The sequence below is a fragment of the Taeniopygia guttata genome, chromosome 4 (assembly GCF_048771995.1).
Source record: "Taeniopygia guttata chromosome 4, bTaeGut7.mat, whole genome shotgun sequence".
Classification (NCBI taxonomy): Eukaryota; Metazoa; Chordata; class Aves; order Passeriformes; family Estrildidae; genus Taeniopygia; species Taeniopygia guttata.
The window spans coordinates 39243993-39259962 of NC_133028.1; the positions used below are offsets into that span (position 1 = coordinate 39243993).

At 35.2% G+C, this 15970-nt stretch overlaps 1 long non-coding RNA gene across 1 annotated transcript in view; it reads left to right on the plus strand.

Annotated features, from left to right (window-relative positions):
* Positions 1–3213: 3213 nt before the first annotated feature.
* The window catches only part of LOC121469891 (uncharacterized), a 28929-nt gene continuing 16172 nt past the window's right edge, over positions 3214–15970 (plus strand). The window contains exons 1-2 of the long non-coding RNA XR_012055654.1: positions 3214–12475; positions 13790–13951. This is a non-coding gene — a long non-coding RNA (uncharacterized lncRNA). The remainder of the gene's footprint in view (positions 12476–13789; positions 13952–15970) is intronic.

Below are 15970 nucleotides of genomic sequence, written 5' to 3' on the forward strand. Positions count from 1 at the left end.
ATTCTTTCATAGAATATCTCAAAGTATAGACGGTAGGAGGTTGATTTTATTTGTGTCTAACCTCAAATTTCCTATGTCTTGGTGTATCTAAGGGAATAATCTACAGTTATAATCTATAGAATTTTAAAGGCAGGAAGAATTTCAGAACATAAAATGAATAGGTGAAAATTTTTACTTTTACATCTTACAGGAGGATTAGATTAATTTCTCTGACTACTACATGAACAGTGCACTTGTAGAGATTTTCTGTACTGGGATGGATATCATTGCATATTTAAGGATTGGTCAAGCACAGGGATCTCAAAGAGAATTGCTGCATAGAAGGAGACACAGCAAAGTTGTTGAGTTCAGGTATGCAAGCTGTCTTTAGGTTTGCAAGAATTTTTTTTCAGCAAGTTTTTAGAATGTATTTCTTAGTGGATGAATTTCAAGGTGAACTGAAAAAACTGTGAAATAGAACATAGAAATTGTCATTGTCTTTTTTTTTTCTCAAGTGCTTTTCCACTGATGCATTTTTAATACTACTTTCAGACTGGGAAAACACATTATATGAATGTGTTGTTACCTTCAAGAAACTGTAAAATAATGAGACAAACTGTTTATTAATGACAGACTAATGGCATGACTTATGACATTTTCCATCATTGCATCAGATATAAATTGAGTTTTCAATGACAACAACTAGCCTAGAAGAGTTATTATATTTTTCTTTCTTCCTCCTCTGCTGAAAGGAAGGTGTTAGGTCATTAATTATATGGATGTTTTGTGTAAAAGGCTTAAAAATGAAAAATGGAAACAGAAGTCCTATTTTCTGGATGCTCACTCCAGTGTCTCTACTCCTTTAGTTTTTGCCTTTTTTTTTTTTTCAAAGAAGAAACCACATAGCTGCCAGGACTTGCTGACTGAAAAATAAATAAATAAATTAACTGTTGCCACTCTATGAATATGCTAAGTCTAGGTGTTTTTATTGTTTTCTATCCCCTGCTGGCATGTTGCTTGGTGTTTTATTTTTTCTTGTAGAATCTTTTAAATGAATTTCAGGGGTTTTTCTTATTTTTTGTTTTCCTTTTTATGAGCTATACTCTCTTATAAGAGGTTTAACAGGAGCTCAAGTTCATATTTCATATTTCAATAAATCTATCATTAATAGAAAAATAATTGCTAAGGCAGAAGTGACCAAAAGTTACTTCATATACATTTTAGCATCTATGTCTTGTAATTTGTGCAGGAGTAGTTAGAAAAGCTTTCAACTATTGATCATAATGAGGAGCTGCTAGCATAATCCTAAATCTAATTAGAGGTGAAAGGTTGCATGTAAATAATTGTCTGGATCATCACTGTCCAGGCATGATTGTCTCTGAAGCAGTTACCTTCAGCACACCTGCTCCACTGAACTGGAAGGCTTGTTTCTCACTGGTGAACTGCCCCTCCAGTCACTGAGGTCTGGTTTTACAACAGGTAATTGACAGGAGGGATGCAAAGGTTTGAAGGTGGTCACTCTCATGGTTGAGCCTGATCTTCCCCAGGTATCATTCAAGAGGCAGGGCTACAGCATGAGCACTCCCTGTTGAGCTGAGATAATATTTTGTTTAAAGAATTTACTCTGTCTGAAGAATAGGGGGGCAGTCAAGCCTGAATATTTTTACAAGAAATATCAATTAGGCCCGAGCTTTTCTGGAAGCAGTGTTTAACTTCCAAGTGATGTGTGCATGCACCCTACCCAGACACAACACACTATTATTTTCATGATAATTTGCAAATGGCATGACGAATCCAAACACACGGATTCATATAGATACACAGTGCAAAATTGCACATAAAAATTGGGAATTAAGTGAGTTTTTTTCTAAATATATCTTACCCCTAGTTTCTCCTCTAGTATGTTTGGGGTTTTTACCTTTTTGGACAATTAAGTATTGCAAAGTGACAGTTGATAGCTAATTTGTAAGGAAGTGTAAGTGCAGCTGTATGACTGTATTTCTTTGTGATAGTGTGTATATAATTTTTGACAGTCTTTCAAAAGTGTATTTGCAGGAAGTCCTTGAAAGAGCTGCTTCCCTTCAAGCATCCTTGTCTGAGGCACTTCCAAGCATCTTCAGACTCATTCAAAACACTGTTAAGTTTTCTCCAGTCTGGGCTAAAACTTCAAAGGGAAGTGTGTCAAAAGGCGCTCCCACCAGAATCTCTGCTTTGCATTCTCTGCTGAATGAAAGGATTTAAAATGATTTTGTTTACTAAATATAAGCTGCAGACTATTTTTCTGACCTAGTTATCTACCAGTCATAGTGGAAATATAATTAACACAGGCACAAATTATGATTGCTGATTCTTTTGGCAGTAAAAGATTACTCATAATGCACATTTATTGTGCTTGCTATTACTAACCATATTGATTCCCAGCATGCTTAAGGAATACAGCAACAGGCAATACTGTGTGAGATGCCATGCAAAAAATCATTGCAGAGACACAAACAGTGCTACAAATGTGTTGCCATTAAACAAGCCTGTGGTTATTTATGACAAAAATGACACTGTGGCTCATCTTTCTTGGTGGCAGCACTAGCAATAGTATTTGTGCAATTTTTCTGGAGAAGCTGCTCTTGTTTGTCATTAATACTTCTCCTGCATCTTCACTTATAGTGTGACAACAACATTGGCAGTTTTGGTAATTTTCCCAGATTGGCAGTGGGGGTTACACAGGGTTTATCCACACTTTTTTCTTCACCTTTTCTTTCACATTCATGTGAGAGCTTGCAAGTTCAACAGAATATTTTAAAAACAAATATGGAGACATATTTTTTGACTAATTTGAATCAAACTGGCTTGTGAACATAGCTTAAGCAAATGATTAACCAGGCAAAAACATTGCAGAATGTTAGCAGGGGTTGCCTGTCTATAAGCATATTTAATCATTTAGGTCATTCTACACTTTGCTTCTCTTCATATCCCATGTACTTCTCTATCATCCCTTAACTTGCAAAAGAAATGGCCAAAAACACTTATTCAAAGTTATTCTCTTTGATTTGTTTTTCAATTTACATTTGTTCCAGAAAGTGGATGTATTCAAATTGATTGTCTGTAACAATAGTTACTGAATTAACTTTGTTATTAAAGTTCTTTCCCAATTTTTTTTTTCTAATTGTAGACCACACGTACTAGAGAAAAATTTTTAGTTTAAGTTTGCAGTGTTATTTTGAAAGGTCAGAAATGCAGACTCTGAAACTCAATACAGACACTGTAAAACAAGCTCTGAACTGAGGCAAGTCTTCATTCAGAGGAGAGCTAGAGAACAGCCTATGCCTGTGAACTCTGAGGGCACACGTGTACTGAATTTTCTGTTTCTTGAGATTTTTTAAATGTGTGTTTGCCACATAAAAGGAATTGCTATAGAGCTGCCAACTCTCCTTTCAGCAGTGGAGAGCAGACCCTCATTACTGATGTGAAGGACAATGAAGGGCATAAAGATCTTTTGAATGTTCACTTGGTAACTCTTATTAGAGGACCAGGCTCTTCCCAAAGAGGGAACCTCCTCCTCAGCCTGTTAAATTACTCTGGATGAAATAACACACATTTACTCAAGTTCTGTTACTGGAATGCGCATGTACTACCTAATAAGAAAGTTTCTTTTTTGTTTTTTAATTGATACATATTACTGAAAATAGTTTAATACTTTTTACAGAGTGTTCACTTTTACTCATTGATGTATAGACTTGATCTTAGGTTATGACATCCGTTATTCAAAAATGATAACGAATGCTTTCATCATCTGTAATGATGGTAAATGAACCATCATTATGATGATAAGGGTAATGAACTTCTGAATCGTACTAAGCTGAAGGTAAGAATTGATCCTGTTCATGTAAAAGTTTATTGTTTAAATTATGCCTTATATGAGTATTAGCAAGAAGATCAACAATAGAAGTCAGGCTGTTATGAGAGAAGAAGCTATAGCTTATTCCTTTTTAAACTTTATTTTTTCCTCTGAAAGCTAGATATATTATATATATATATACACAGTTACAGAAGGTATAAACTACAGAAAGAATTAAGAACATGTATTTCATGATCAAGTTACTTTATTTCTAATATATTGATTTTCTTGAAATGATAGGTTAAGAAAATTGATTGTAGCAATGACTCTTAAACAGCTTCAAATCCATCTGCCCCGTGTTATGTCTGGATATTTCTTTTCAATTCCCACTCTGAATGAAACCCTGGAGACAGATGTAATGCTTCCAGGACTTGAAATTATGTTAATAGGAAAGAGTTGCTGACATGCCTGAAGTATATTCCACCTTAATAATATACATTTCTTAGGAAGATAATAATGTTCCAATTTGTCTAGGACATAAAATAAAATATAGAAGCAATTGAGATATATACATCTATAAAGTTCTTCTGAGCCTCTTGTTCATCATTATATGTTGTACTGATCTATAGCTGAAAATTTGTAATAATAGTGTTGTCTAGTACAAATGGAGATAATGTATTTCTTAGTATTATAGACCCTGACTGTGAAAAGGCAGCAGAGTCTCACAAATTTATTGTCTAGCCATGCAGTAATGACAGCAAAATATTCAGAGGCATTTGTTATAAAGAATTAAAGAATTATTCAGAGACATCTGTTATAAAGAGTTATAAATAATTATTAAAGAAATATCTGGACCTTGAGATAAAGGTAATTTTTTAGAGTGATTACTGAACCAAAGCAGTAATTGTCAGCTGAGAATAGGCTATTCAGAGCTTTCTATCTTCTGAGTTATTTTCTTTTTCCTGTCATCTACCCTTTCTTCTACTGGGGATAATTTATTATGAAAAAAACTTAATAAATTTTTCAATTCATTTATCTGCATTTTATACTTGCATGGTCGTTTTCCTGATAATTTTGTATATGAATTACAGCTAGATTTTCACAGAAAACTTTGTAAACATTCTCAAGTATCTAGAGATATTTTAGATATTCTTGGATAGCTAAGTTAAGCCAAATCCAAACTCACTGACGGAAACTCCACTTTTATTTTTAACATTATGTCTTATAAGAATTTGTGATTCTGGTTTGATTAAAACTATTGAAGCTTGTTTTTATTGCTGAAGCACCTTCTAGGATGTATTCAAGGTCTGAATGCACATATTGTTAGCAATTTCAAGTAAGATGGCCGTATTGAGGTCAACATGTCTGTTATGTCTCAGATGTGCAGTTTCTAAGAATTAGATGAGGATGACATCTTAGCAGAAAACTGGAAAATGTCATGATTTTGTTTTCAACAAGTTACAGGTCATCTCATGGAGATCAAGCCTTTTTCTTTGGTCAAAATGACCTTCTCTTGATAGAAAAGTACAGTTTGTATTGATGGAAACATTTGTGTCAAGCAAAATATATTGTAAATTCATGTCAATGTTGCAATATTGTTTTGGCTGAAAAGAGATAAAAACATCCCCATGCACCCAATTTATATTTTAGAAACCTTTACATGAAAATGTCGTAACACTTCAATTTGATTCTTTGCTCTGAAATATAATTTTCAATGCAATTTTTTTCCAAATTGAAACTGAATAGATTTTGTTTTTTAGGTTCCACTAGGAATTTTTTGATGACCTAGGCCAAAATGTAACTTTAATGAACTTCATTTGTTGAAATTATACTTATAAAGGACCAAAACAATCATTTTAGGTGTATTTGTTTGCATGTCAATAGTTTGGTTTTTGCTTTCCACAGGAAACTGTTGCACTTCAGAAACATGTTATTTCTCTGATTCTGTTTTTTTATTGCTCATTTTCTTTCCACTAAGTCTGATTTTTATCAAGTTTATGTTTGGTCTCTTTTTTGTCCATTTGATATAATTTTTTTTCATCTGGAAATCGAAATAGTAGATCTGAACTAAGCTGTTACTTTCTTTCTTTTCAAAATTTACTTCCAGTTATTGTTGCACAAATGCAAGAAGATTTCAATATTATTTATCTGTCTTATTTGTCACAGAAGCATATCTTAAATAAGTACAGGCTATCAAATATTTTCTGGATACTGGAAGGAAAACTGCAGCCATTTGGCTGAGATTTCCTGAGGTGTTAAATAACACCTTGGACATCTTGGACTATATAGCCACGTGATATGCACAGATTAGTTTTATATACAAGAAAACAGACTGACGCAGCTATGATTGACTCTGCACATGTCAGCTGGTGTGTGCGTGTGTGGTAAGACAGAGACGTAAAGAAGTTAGATTTCACTACGTGGGCGCAGTGAGTCATTGAACTAGCTCTTCACAGCTATAAATCAAAAAGCAAATAAGCATGCATGTTTTCATACATGCAGGAAAAGAAACAGAAGAGATAAAAATGTATGAATATTCAAATTTACTATATTTTTATTTCTTTTATAGCATATCTTTATTTTATTTATACACAAAGTAAAGAGGTGTGCAAGATGGTACACATGTTTGTTGAGTCGTGGGCTTTGAGCAGGTAACACTTCAGTTTGAATAGATACAGAAACACTGTTTGCAAACCCTATGCACAGAACTCACAGGAGTCATAGGATCAGAATCACCCTGTGATTAGTAAAACAGCTAATGCCATTGGTTATCAGCTTGAGGTGATAGGAAGTAACCTGTACTTTCTTTGAAAATATAACAAGATCGCTAATTTCTTACATTTATTTTATTTTATGTTGCACATCTCATATGACTGCACTTGTGCTCCCTTCACAATGTATCAGTATTACCCACAAATTTATTGGACTAAGGAGTCTCATGCAAGTCTGTCTTTTCCAGTGCATGCTTTCTCATCAGTAATAATGGGAACCATTGCAGTGACATCTTAAGCTTGCAGCTCTCTGACAGCACACACAATGTTTTAGTGAAAACTGGAATAGAGAAAGATGCTAAGGAATCAAAAGACTTGCATCCACAAATACAGTACTCTGCAAAGTGGAACTACCATCAAAGGGAAAATGTTTTGCCTCTGGAGAGGAGTATTACACTAGAAACAAGAGAGATGTGTGGAAGAAGAGCAACTAAGTCAAAAACATTTCTTGATGGGTATGGACACAGAAACTAATCTCATGTAAAGCTCAAAGCTCAGGCTTAGTCTTGTTTACAAAATAATTGTAAGCCTGTTTTGTTTGCTTGAGAATATTCCTTTAGAATATTCAAAAGTCAAATATATTAGTGCATATAATGGCTGTGTTTTCAGTGTGTGCATGTGGGTGCAACTTTTTGAACTGTGTTTCCACAATGAAAGCTTTGAAACAACAGTAACTGCAGATAGCCAGCTATATTTGCTTAAATGAACTTCTGCTGTTATTACAGTATTTATAGAACTCTAAAGGGCTGCAGATGCAGTTTAGCAGATATTTGTTTACATTTTAAGGACATAATTGTGTGATGTCCACCAAGCTTGTATGCAGTCTATAATGGTAATTATCATGCTTGTACAAAAATACAAATTACATTCAAAAAAATGTATCCAGTGGGAAATTATTCCCTTCTACATTTTTAAAATGCATAGAAGAATAATACTCTTCTACACTATTACTGCTTGCACTGTTTTCAGTCTAGTTTCTCTTACTTCTCTTTGATTGCTGTTGATGTACTCTCACATTGTCCAGCAGATTAACTTTTTTCATCCAGTTTATGTAAGCAGCCATCTCAACTGGAACCACTGATGCAAGAGGCAGCCAAGTCACCTTAATCAATGTACCCATCTACTACTACCAGAAGCCCATGAGATCTGTTGATAGAAATGATCTGTAGCTGCAGTACAGCTTCTGCAGTTCTATCATTTGCAGCTGTAAGGTGACACTGTATTGAATTTTTGAGCTCTAAGTGCTTTCATCCTTCTTCTTCACACAGGCAAGCTACAAAATGTTCATTGCTTTGCAACACTTCAGCATCTGTAAGTGAAAACACAGATGTATAGCAATTATTGTCGACTAAAATCTTTGCTGTGTCAGAAATCAGCTTGACTCACAGAAAGAGAACTTTCTGGTACCTTTCTATCATTCTGAGCTTGACTGGTAAGGCAACTGATTGGGATTAATCTGCTCTACCCTGAACTACAATAGTGCTGTGACAGCTCCCCCACAGCTAACCTAGATGTATCAAATGCCATTAGTTGGATGACAAAGTTTGTTTAGTTGGTGGCAGAAATCTGACTAGCCAAAGAGCCTTTGCTAAGAGCGTAATCTAAATGCAGAAAAAACATATTGTTGTTTTCCTGTGGCTGTGCTAGTCACTGTAGAATGTGTGTCCCTCTACAACATTTAATAAAAATGTATTTATACCTTAAGTTTTGTAACTTAAAGCATTTACAGAATCATCTAACCTGATCCTTGCTCACTTCAAAAAAGCCTGGAATGCTAAGGACTGAATCATGCAAGGATTTTCCAGAGGTATCTGATTGATCTGAGCAGAATTTATGTGAGAAGTGGGCACTGAAAGCCTGGAACATGCAAATCTTTCCCATGACACAGAATAAACGCTTCTTTTCAGTGAATCTAACAACACACATTGAGAAAAAGCTGCACTAGGTATTAGAAATTGCTTGTTCTTTCACCATGTTGCATCTCCATGCTTAGGAAATGCTACAACACCTAATAATATAATGTGTTTATCCATGGGTTTCCTTAGTTATCTTTGGAAAAATGTGATTTTTCCTCTTTCTTTTACATTAAAATAATTCCTGATTCTGGAATTCCCGATTCCGGATGGCCTGTATAATGTTGATCCTTGTTCTCAAGTCTGGATTAAGTTGGCTTTGAAAGGAAAAAAGTGAGTTGGGGCACAAATGGCTTTGTACATTAGGTGGGTGAATTTGACCATGGCATTCCTAAATTATGAGATGCAAATCAGAATTGCAACTAGCTGACAGGTTCCTAAGGTTCAGTGTAGCAAATACATTCCTGAGTCTTTCTCTGCTTCATTGCTACAAGGTTAGAAATGGTGGTGGCTTTGTCTGCTACTGCAGGGCTTCTCTTAAGTATATTACTCAATTTTACAAGTTCCCTGTAACTCAGGAGGTAATTTCACATTGCCCAGACTAATAATTTTCTGAGGACAGGAATGTACTAAGAAAAGACAGTAGATCATGATCTTAAGGGGAGGATGATTTGCCAGATGAAATGTATATATCTGCTCTTGAGCCAGGTGTCCATGCTTCTGTTACAATCAGTGAAGAGAAACAGGGAAGAGTAGGATGTAACTCCACTTCTCTGACAGGGCTAAAGCTGTGCGGATAAATTGTTTCCTATAAATGCCAATTTCTCTACCAACCAAAAAAGGAGGCTTGTATGAATAATTTGGAAGCAGGCAAGCAAATCCTCTCCTTGGAGCTTAAAGCAGAATAAATCTTTCAAGTGGGACACAGATGAAGAAACAAGGCCAATCAGACTAATAATTTGGAACTCAATAATCTACTACTTCTGATGCACTTTGTTTCACAGGAAAATTGCTGTCTAGCTCTGAGTGAAACTGCTAACATTTCACTATAGGAGGGACCATTAAAAAAGGTGAGCTCCCCTGGCAGCCCCATTCAAACTGGAAGATGTTTTCTGTTTTCCCAGTAAGGGATTTTGCCTCCTCAAAGCTGTGCTACTTTCCTTTTTAAATAGTGTCAGCTATGTATAAAGATGCAAGACACAATTAGTGTCTCAGCCTTCAGCATGCAATGTGATTATTTCTGGTACATTAATATTTCACCTAATTCATCAAAACATACTATTCACCTGCAATAACCCCAGAGGTTCTGTTCCTCCATAGGATTCTAATTGGTTTTACATTTGGTGAAAGCAGTAAGAGAGGGAGAGATTTTATATTTGTTATGTTGCAATGGATTAGAGATCAGGGCAGAACTTTTTCTGAATATTGCTGAAAGAATGTGTTTTGTATTCTGAAAATACTCTGATCCTATCTCAGCCTCTCAGGCCTTTCAAAAATTTTATATTTGTTGTCTCCTCAGAAGGATTTAACTTCTGAATGAATTTAGTATAAGAAAAGAGGTGAAATATTCAGATAAAAGTACCTGTTATGCATTTCTGAGAAAAAATGAGCGCAAGGAAAGGGATGGGGCTTTCCCCCCCCACAAGCTCAAAATCATCCAGACCTGGGATTTGGGAAAGGACTCTTAGGTCACACAATATGGAGTAGCCTGAGCGACACAGGGCAGTCCAAGCTGGCATCACACAGTGAGCATGTGAGGAACTCTTATCCGTAAACATAAATCTGTGTCATTGCTTCAGACTTACATAGCAGGTACTTTGAGGAAGCAACTTCTGTATCTACTGCACACTTGGATGTCTTCATAACTTGCCCCGAATACTTTCTATTTATCTTGTGTCATATGAAACCCCTACTTCCTTATTCCACAAAAAGTATTTTCAAAAAAAAAAAAAAAAAAAAAAAGAGAAAAGAAAGAAATAAAAATAGGGCACATATTTTCCCCTCCTCCAAAGTTCTTTCATATATATTTCTTGCATGCAAATGTGTAGCTTTTGATATATACATCATTTTGTAGGGTTTTTCTGGCAGGAGAATATTTTAATGTGAATTAGCACAGCTTCTGCTTGCTTCATACACTGGTTGCCTTAGTAACTGTGGCATAGTGCAGCTGAAGTGTGCTGATACCCTTGAAAGGGAGTTTGAAGGAAGCAGATGGGCTGTGATTATCATTGGTTGAATCAATTAGATGAGTAGATTGTGAGATACTAAAAATAATACCTTCAACTGCTTAAAAAATTAATTTTGCAAGAGAAACAGCATTTTCAATGTAATTATTTAAGATATACGTCATTGTGTTTGCAATATTTTTGTTCTGTTTATATGAGGAGGAAAGACACTATTTTCCTGTCTTTTACCAGAAGATGAACTTGATATCTTTACTTTATTTTTAGTGGTTTCTTCATTTCCAGACAGAGTCTGCTGGTATGAACAAAGTGCATTAATATGCTAAAAAAATAACAAATCCATGATAAACAAAAGAATTAATTTATAAACTAGTTACCTTTGTTAAGTTCAAAAACAAAGACAAGAAAGGCAATACTAAAATGTCTTTACAAAAAAAAAAAAAAAAAGGAGGAAAGGAAAAATCTGATACTTGCAACTTTGATATTTTTGCAGAATATGAGTTCTTTCCTAGATGAAAACTAAGGTACATTGTATCAGGGAAAAAAATGCTTGGAAATAGTTTTGTAAATTATCATCTTAATGGATTTACAAAGTATAATTTTATTATCTATATATTTATTTATTATTTACCATAAATTTATTCCAAAGGAAATAGAACTGAGTGACAGTATTTCTAAATTTTCAAATTTTTAGAGAAAAGTTCTCTTTATTTTTAATAGGAAAATTTGAAGACTTAGTGTTTAATATTCTATGGCATTTGCAAAAAAATGGCCACTAAATTTAAAATCACTAATAAGGAAACAAAATCCATATAGGACAAGCATTCTTCTGATACACATGAGGTCTTATAACTCTACCCAAATGTAAAAATACACAAATAGCTTAACATGAGAAGTGTGAGAAATGTATTCCTTTTATTGGATGTGAATCCTTTGTATGAAGACTCTCCATTCTTTGTGTCTTAACAGTATCAGGTATCACAGATGCTTTGCAGTCACATTCGAACAAGTGGGGTACCTGGCTTAGTAGCAGTGATGGGTAACCTCCACACACTGGATCTAGAAAGCTACATTTCTCTAAGAAAGTTTGATATCCCAGGTGTTTCTGACACGATCACCACATTGAAAGGGGCACAGAATCACTTTTCATTTTATCTCAGATACAATGCTTGCAGAGTTTTGTAGGAGTGTATGCTAGCCCCACTCTTCTGTTGTGTTCCTGCTGTCAAAAATGCTCTGATTACAGCTTATTTTCACTGCTGGGATGCCTGCTTGTTTGGAACACTGCTTTTTATGGTCTCCAAGAAACTCAGAGTGCTGAGGGATTGAAGGAAAAGGTTAGGCATGGAGTTAAAAAAAGACAAGATGAGAGCAGGCACAGCTCATGAGTGGCTACTTTTATTTCCTGTAAGAAATCGCTTTTGGAAGAGAAGAATACAAGATGCAATTACCAGGTAGAGCACGGTGGTAAACTAAAAGGCATTTAGCATAATTTAGTCAAACTAAAGAGATATTTAAAACTTCTATTCTACTTTCATATATACACCTGTAGATGCCTGAAGGTTAAGGGCTCCCTGGTAATTCTCCCTCACACTTCAAGTAATGTAACTTTTTGAGAAAGGTGTGCTTTGCTTTGCTGTAGGCCCACATGGGAATGGGGACTGGGGAATTTACTGAGCTCCAGGTACTCTTTCAGATCAGACAAGATTTTTATTAACATTTCAAAACCTTTGCAGCAGCGAATGCCAGTAAATACCACTCGCAAGGCCTGGAGGCTGAGGAAGGTGCTCTCGGAAACACGGGATCTTCAGTAACATTCTCTAAGTCTGATCTACTGGAAAGGCAGACAAATAGAAGGTGTGTGAAACTGTGTCATGCTGTGGGTGTCATGCTGTGTCTTGTCTGTGGGTGGGGGAAGCTGGAACTAGGTGAGAAATTGAAATTTTTATGCTCTCCTGTTTCTTCCATTTATGCAGCTTAGTCCAGCTGCATATGCTGACATGACTTACACTAGTATCGACCTCTCATGCACTGTGACTGCTTCACTAAATCTGAGTGCCAGAGAAATGGTCAAAGATTCCTGGCTGTTACAGGGGTCAGCAGGTCTCATTGTCTCTTTAATGGTGTTGGTTTTTGTATGCCTTTACTAATTAGCTGATGGATCAACTGATGAAACAGGAAGCAAATCAGGGCTTTATGGTGTGTGCAGAATTTACATGAGCAAGTTATGAAAGTAAACCATCACAGGACTTTTAATTTTAGACATCTTAGTTGGCTGGATTTCAGTCCTGGATGTGTTCAGGATAGCTAACACCACCACTTACACATGATAAAATGAGTGACATAAGTAAGATGAATCACTTCTTAAGGGTTCACTGCCTCACTTGGTTAAAGTATCCATCCCTGTAATGCAACAGTGATGAACACTGTAACAAATCCTAAAAGAGAAAATCAGAAAAATATTGTTAATATATATAGAATAACAGTTTCAAATTATGTATATTCCCATACATGTAACTGAGCACATAGGAAAAAGTACGCGGTACTTAAAGCACACAGTAAATAAATTGGGAAACACTGGAAATTAACCATGTTGTGGCAATTTTAATTGCACGCCCTTTAAGGATTAGATTTTCACTTTAGTCTGTTCCCTTTGTTGTCCCAGTGTTTAAGAGAAAATTTAATCAAAATGGTCTGATTGGGCACTGTCAAGTAACTTCTTATTTGCATCTAACATGATGAGCTCCCAGAGAGTTTTTTGATGAAATACTTCAAATACGTATCAAAACAAGAAGAAAATTCTTCAAAGAACTTGTTTGAATTAAAGTGTCACGAAATCAAACTTGACTGAACATTGGCCAGTTTTTTAAAATGCAGTAAGTTGAAAGACTTTGTAAAGTTGCTTGGAGGTTGACTTGCTGTAATTTATTTTGTTAATTATAGAAAAGTTCTCACAGAGATACTGGTGAAAGTGAACTCCCTTGTAGTGTGCAACCTGATTTTTTATGTTTGCTGAAACATACAGTTATCCTGAATGTTAGCATAATTTCAGAGATCTCTGTTTCTCTTGCTCCTGTGTGCTAGCTGTAGATTTTGTTTTCTCAGACCTTTCCTTCTGCTGCTACTGACTCTTAATTACATTAGTGGTTAACAGTATTACCTTAATTTCAGGAGCACCTGGCAATTCAATCACAAGTTCTTGAGAGACTGATTGTCAATCACCCATGTGATGCGTTCAAATCAACTCTTGATCCTCTCCCCTCTTGCAGACCACTTTGGATCATTGTTCCTGACTCAGCACCCACTGCCCAGTTGTCTTTGATGCAAACCCAGGTGAGCTTAAGAAGGGTAAAGATAGTCTCATCTTCCGTGCAAAGAAGAATTTCATTTGTTGGCAATTTATTCATGGTTTTTGTGTTGCTACTAAGAAGACTCTAATAGCATTAGTTAGTTAAGTCAATAGCTTTCAAACCAAAAGCAGATATGTACATTTAATGGGACTTGTAAAATGAACCAGTAATTCTGGCTATAAGGAAAAAGATATAATGGAGAAAATTATTCTATTCCACTATTTTGCAATAATATCATATATATTTTCGTGCAAAGATAAAAACATGTCAGTTATGCTAGTACTCATCAAAAGTCAGGAAATGAGTATTATAAAGAATGAGTTAGAAGAAAATTACACACATTGTCAAAATGAAATTTCTTCACAAGATACTCTGAATTTTGGTATTCGTTCTGGCCTGTGAGGCATTCTGTAAAACTCCCAGAGGAATATCAGTATACCTTTAAAGTAAGGAAATTCAAACACAAACAATAATTTTTCCTTCTAGTTCACAGAAATTCAGAATAATCTTCAATATTTTCCATAGGCTTCCTCTCTACTTCCTTTACAATGCTTTCTGAGTTTACTTTTTTCCTCTCTTTTGCAGTAAAGTAATTGAGGATGAAACACATGCAGAGATTTTCTACTACATGTCCTTTTGTGTGTGGATATGCATAAATACTAAGCTGTGTTACTCAAGTTTTCATAGCAGAAAATGCAGACAACTTTTCTCTGTGCAGAAATTAACCTTCTGATGTGATCAACAGCAACCAAGCTTGTTGCTGAGTAGTGGTAACTGATCCCTTCCGCATTTGCATGCATCTAAACCATAGAAAAAGCCTTTGAAGATACTTTGTAGGGTGGATGTATTACTTATTTTGTGTTATTGCTGTTTATATTTCAAACAAGATATACACAGATGCATACCTCTATAGTTTTTGCTAACCTCTATGTACAGATACTCCTAAGCCAGTGAATTCAAGTATTTACAGAACTGGAACTCATTTACAAAGTATTTCTAAGCTCTGATCATATAAGCCATATGAATATGTATGTCTTCAAATTTAAGAAATAGAGGACCTACTAAGATCTGATTTTCCAGTTAAAAATCCTAGGGTCATGTTAGATTAGTCCCCCACAGAACCTGACAAAACAAGGTCAGAATAAAACATCTACCATGAAAGCAGAACAAAACCTGAGAACTAATATTGATGATATCCGCAGTCTGTCTTTGGGAGGGACATGTGATGAGTTAAAACTGATCTCAAATCCTATATGACCTCTGAATCAGCTTTTAAGTTTGGGTGGAAAATGGAAATGTAAAACAAACAAACCAACCCAGAAAGAAAACTAAACCCCATGAAATTATCTCACCTTTTGTGTCCTCAAGAAGTATATGCCATTTTTCCTGTTCAAAATATTTTGCTTGGTCAGGATATTTTTTCTCATATAAGTTTCCTTTGGAAGCCTTAAGTCATAATCTGATTTTATGAAGTACATGTAAATAATTTAAAATATCTGCTCAAAAAAAAAAAAAATGGTTTTTGGCAACCTACTTCAGGGAAAAGTCAGTGAAAGGTTAATGCAGATGAAAATCTCATGGACAGCTATATTAATACTGCACAATGCTCTGTAACTCTCGGCAGTGCTGAGTTCACAAGGATGCTGAAGTGCCTCTAGCCAGCTCTAAATATTTAGTTGTAACAGCTAAGTTCTAGACATTTTCATTTTGGGTATAGGCAGATCTGCATAAGCAGAGAATAATTCTAACAAGCTTCTAAAATTGTAGGATGTCATAAAAGCAGGGGAAATGAATGTGTAAAAAAAGAAAGCTACAGAGAAGAGAAAATGAAGAATTAGTTCTCCCAGTGCTTTGTATATAATGCTAGAGGAGCCAAGGCATTGTCAAAATTAATATGATGAAAAAGTAAGACTTTTCAGAAAATCTGCTCAATCCTTGTGATACTCCATAAAGTATCTTAATTAAATATTTTGTCTAGAATTTTGAAGGATTGTTTCCAATA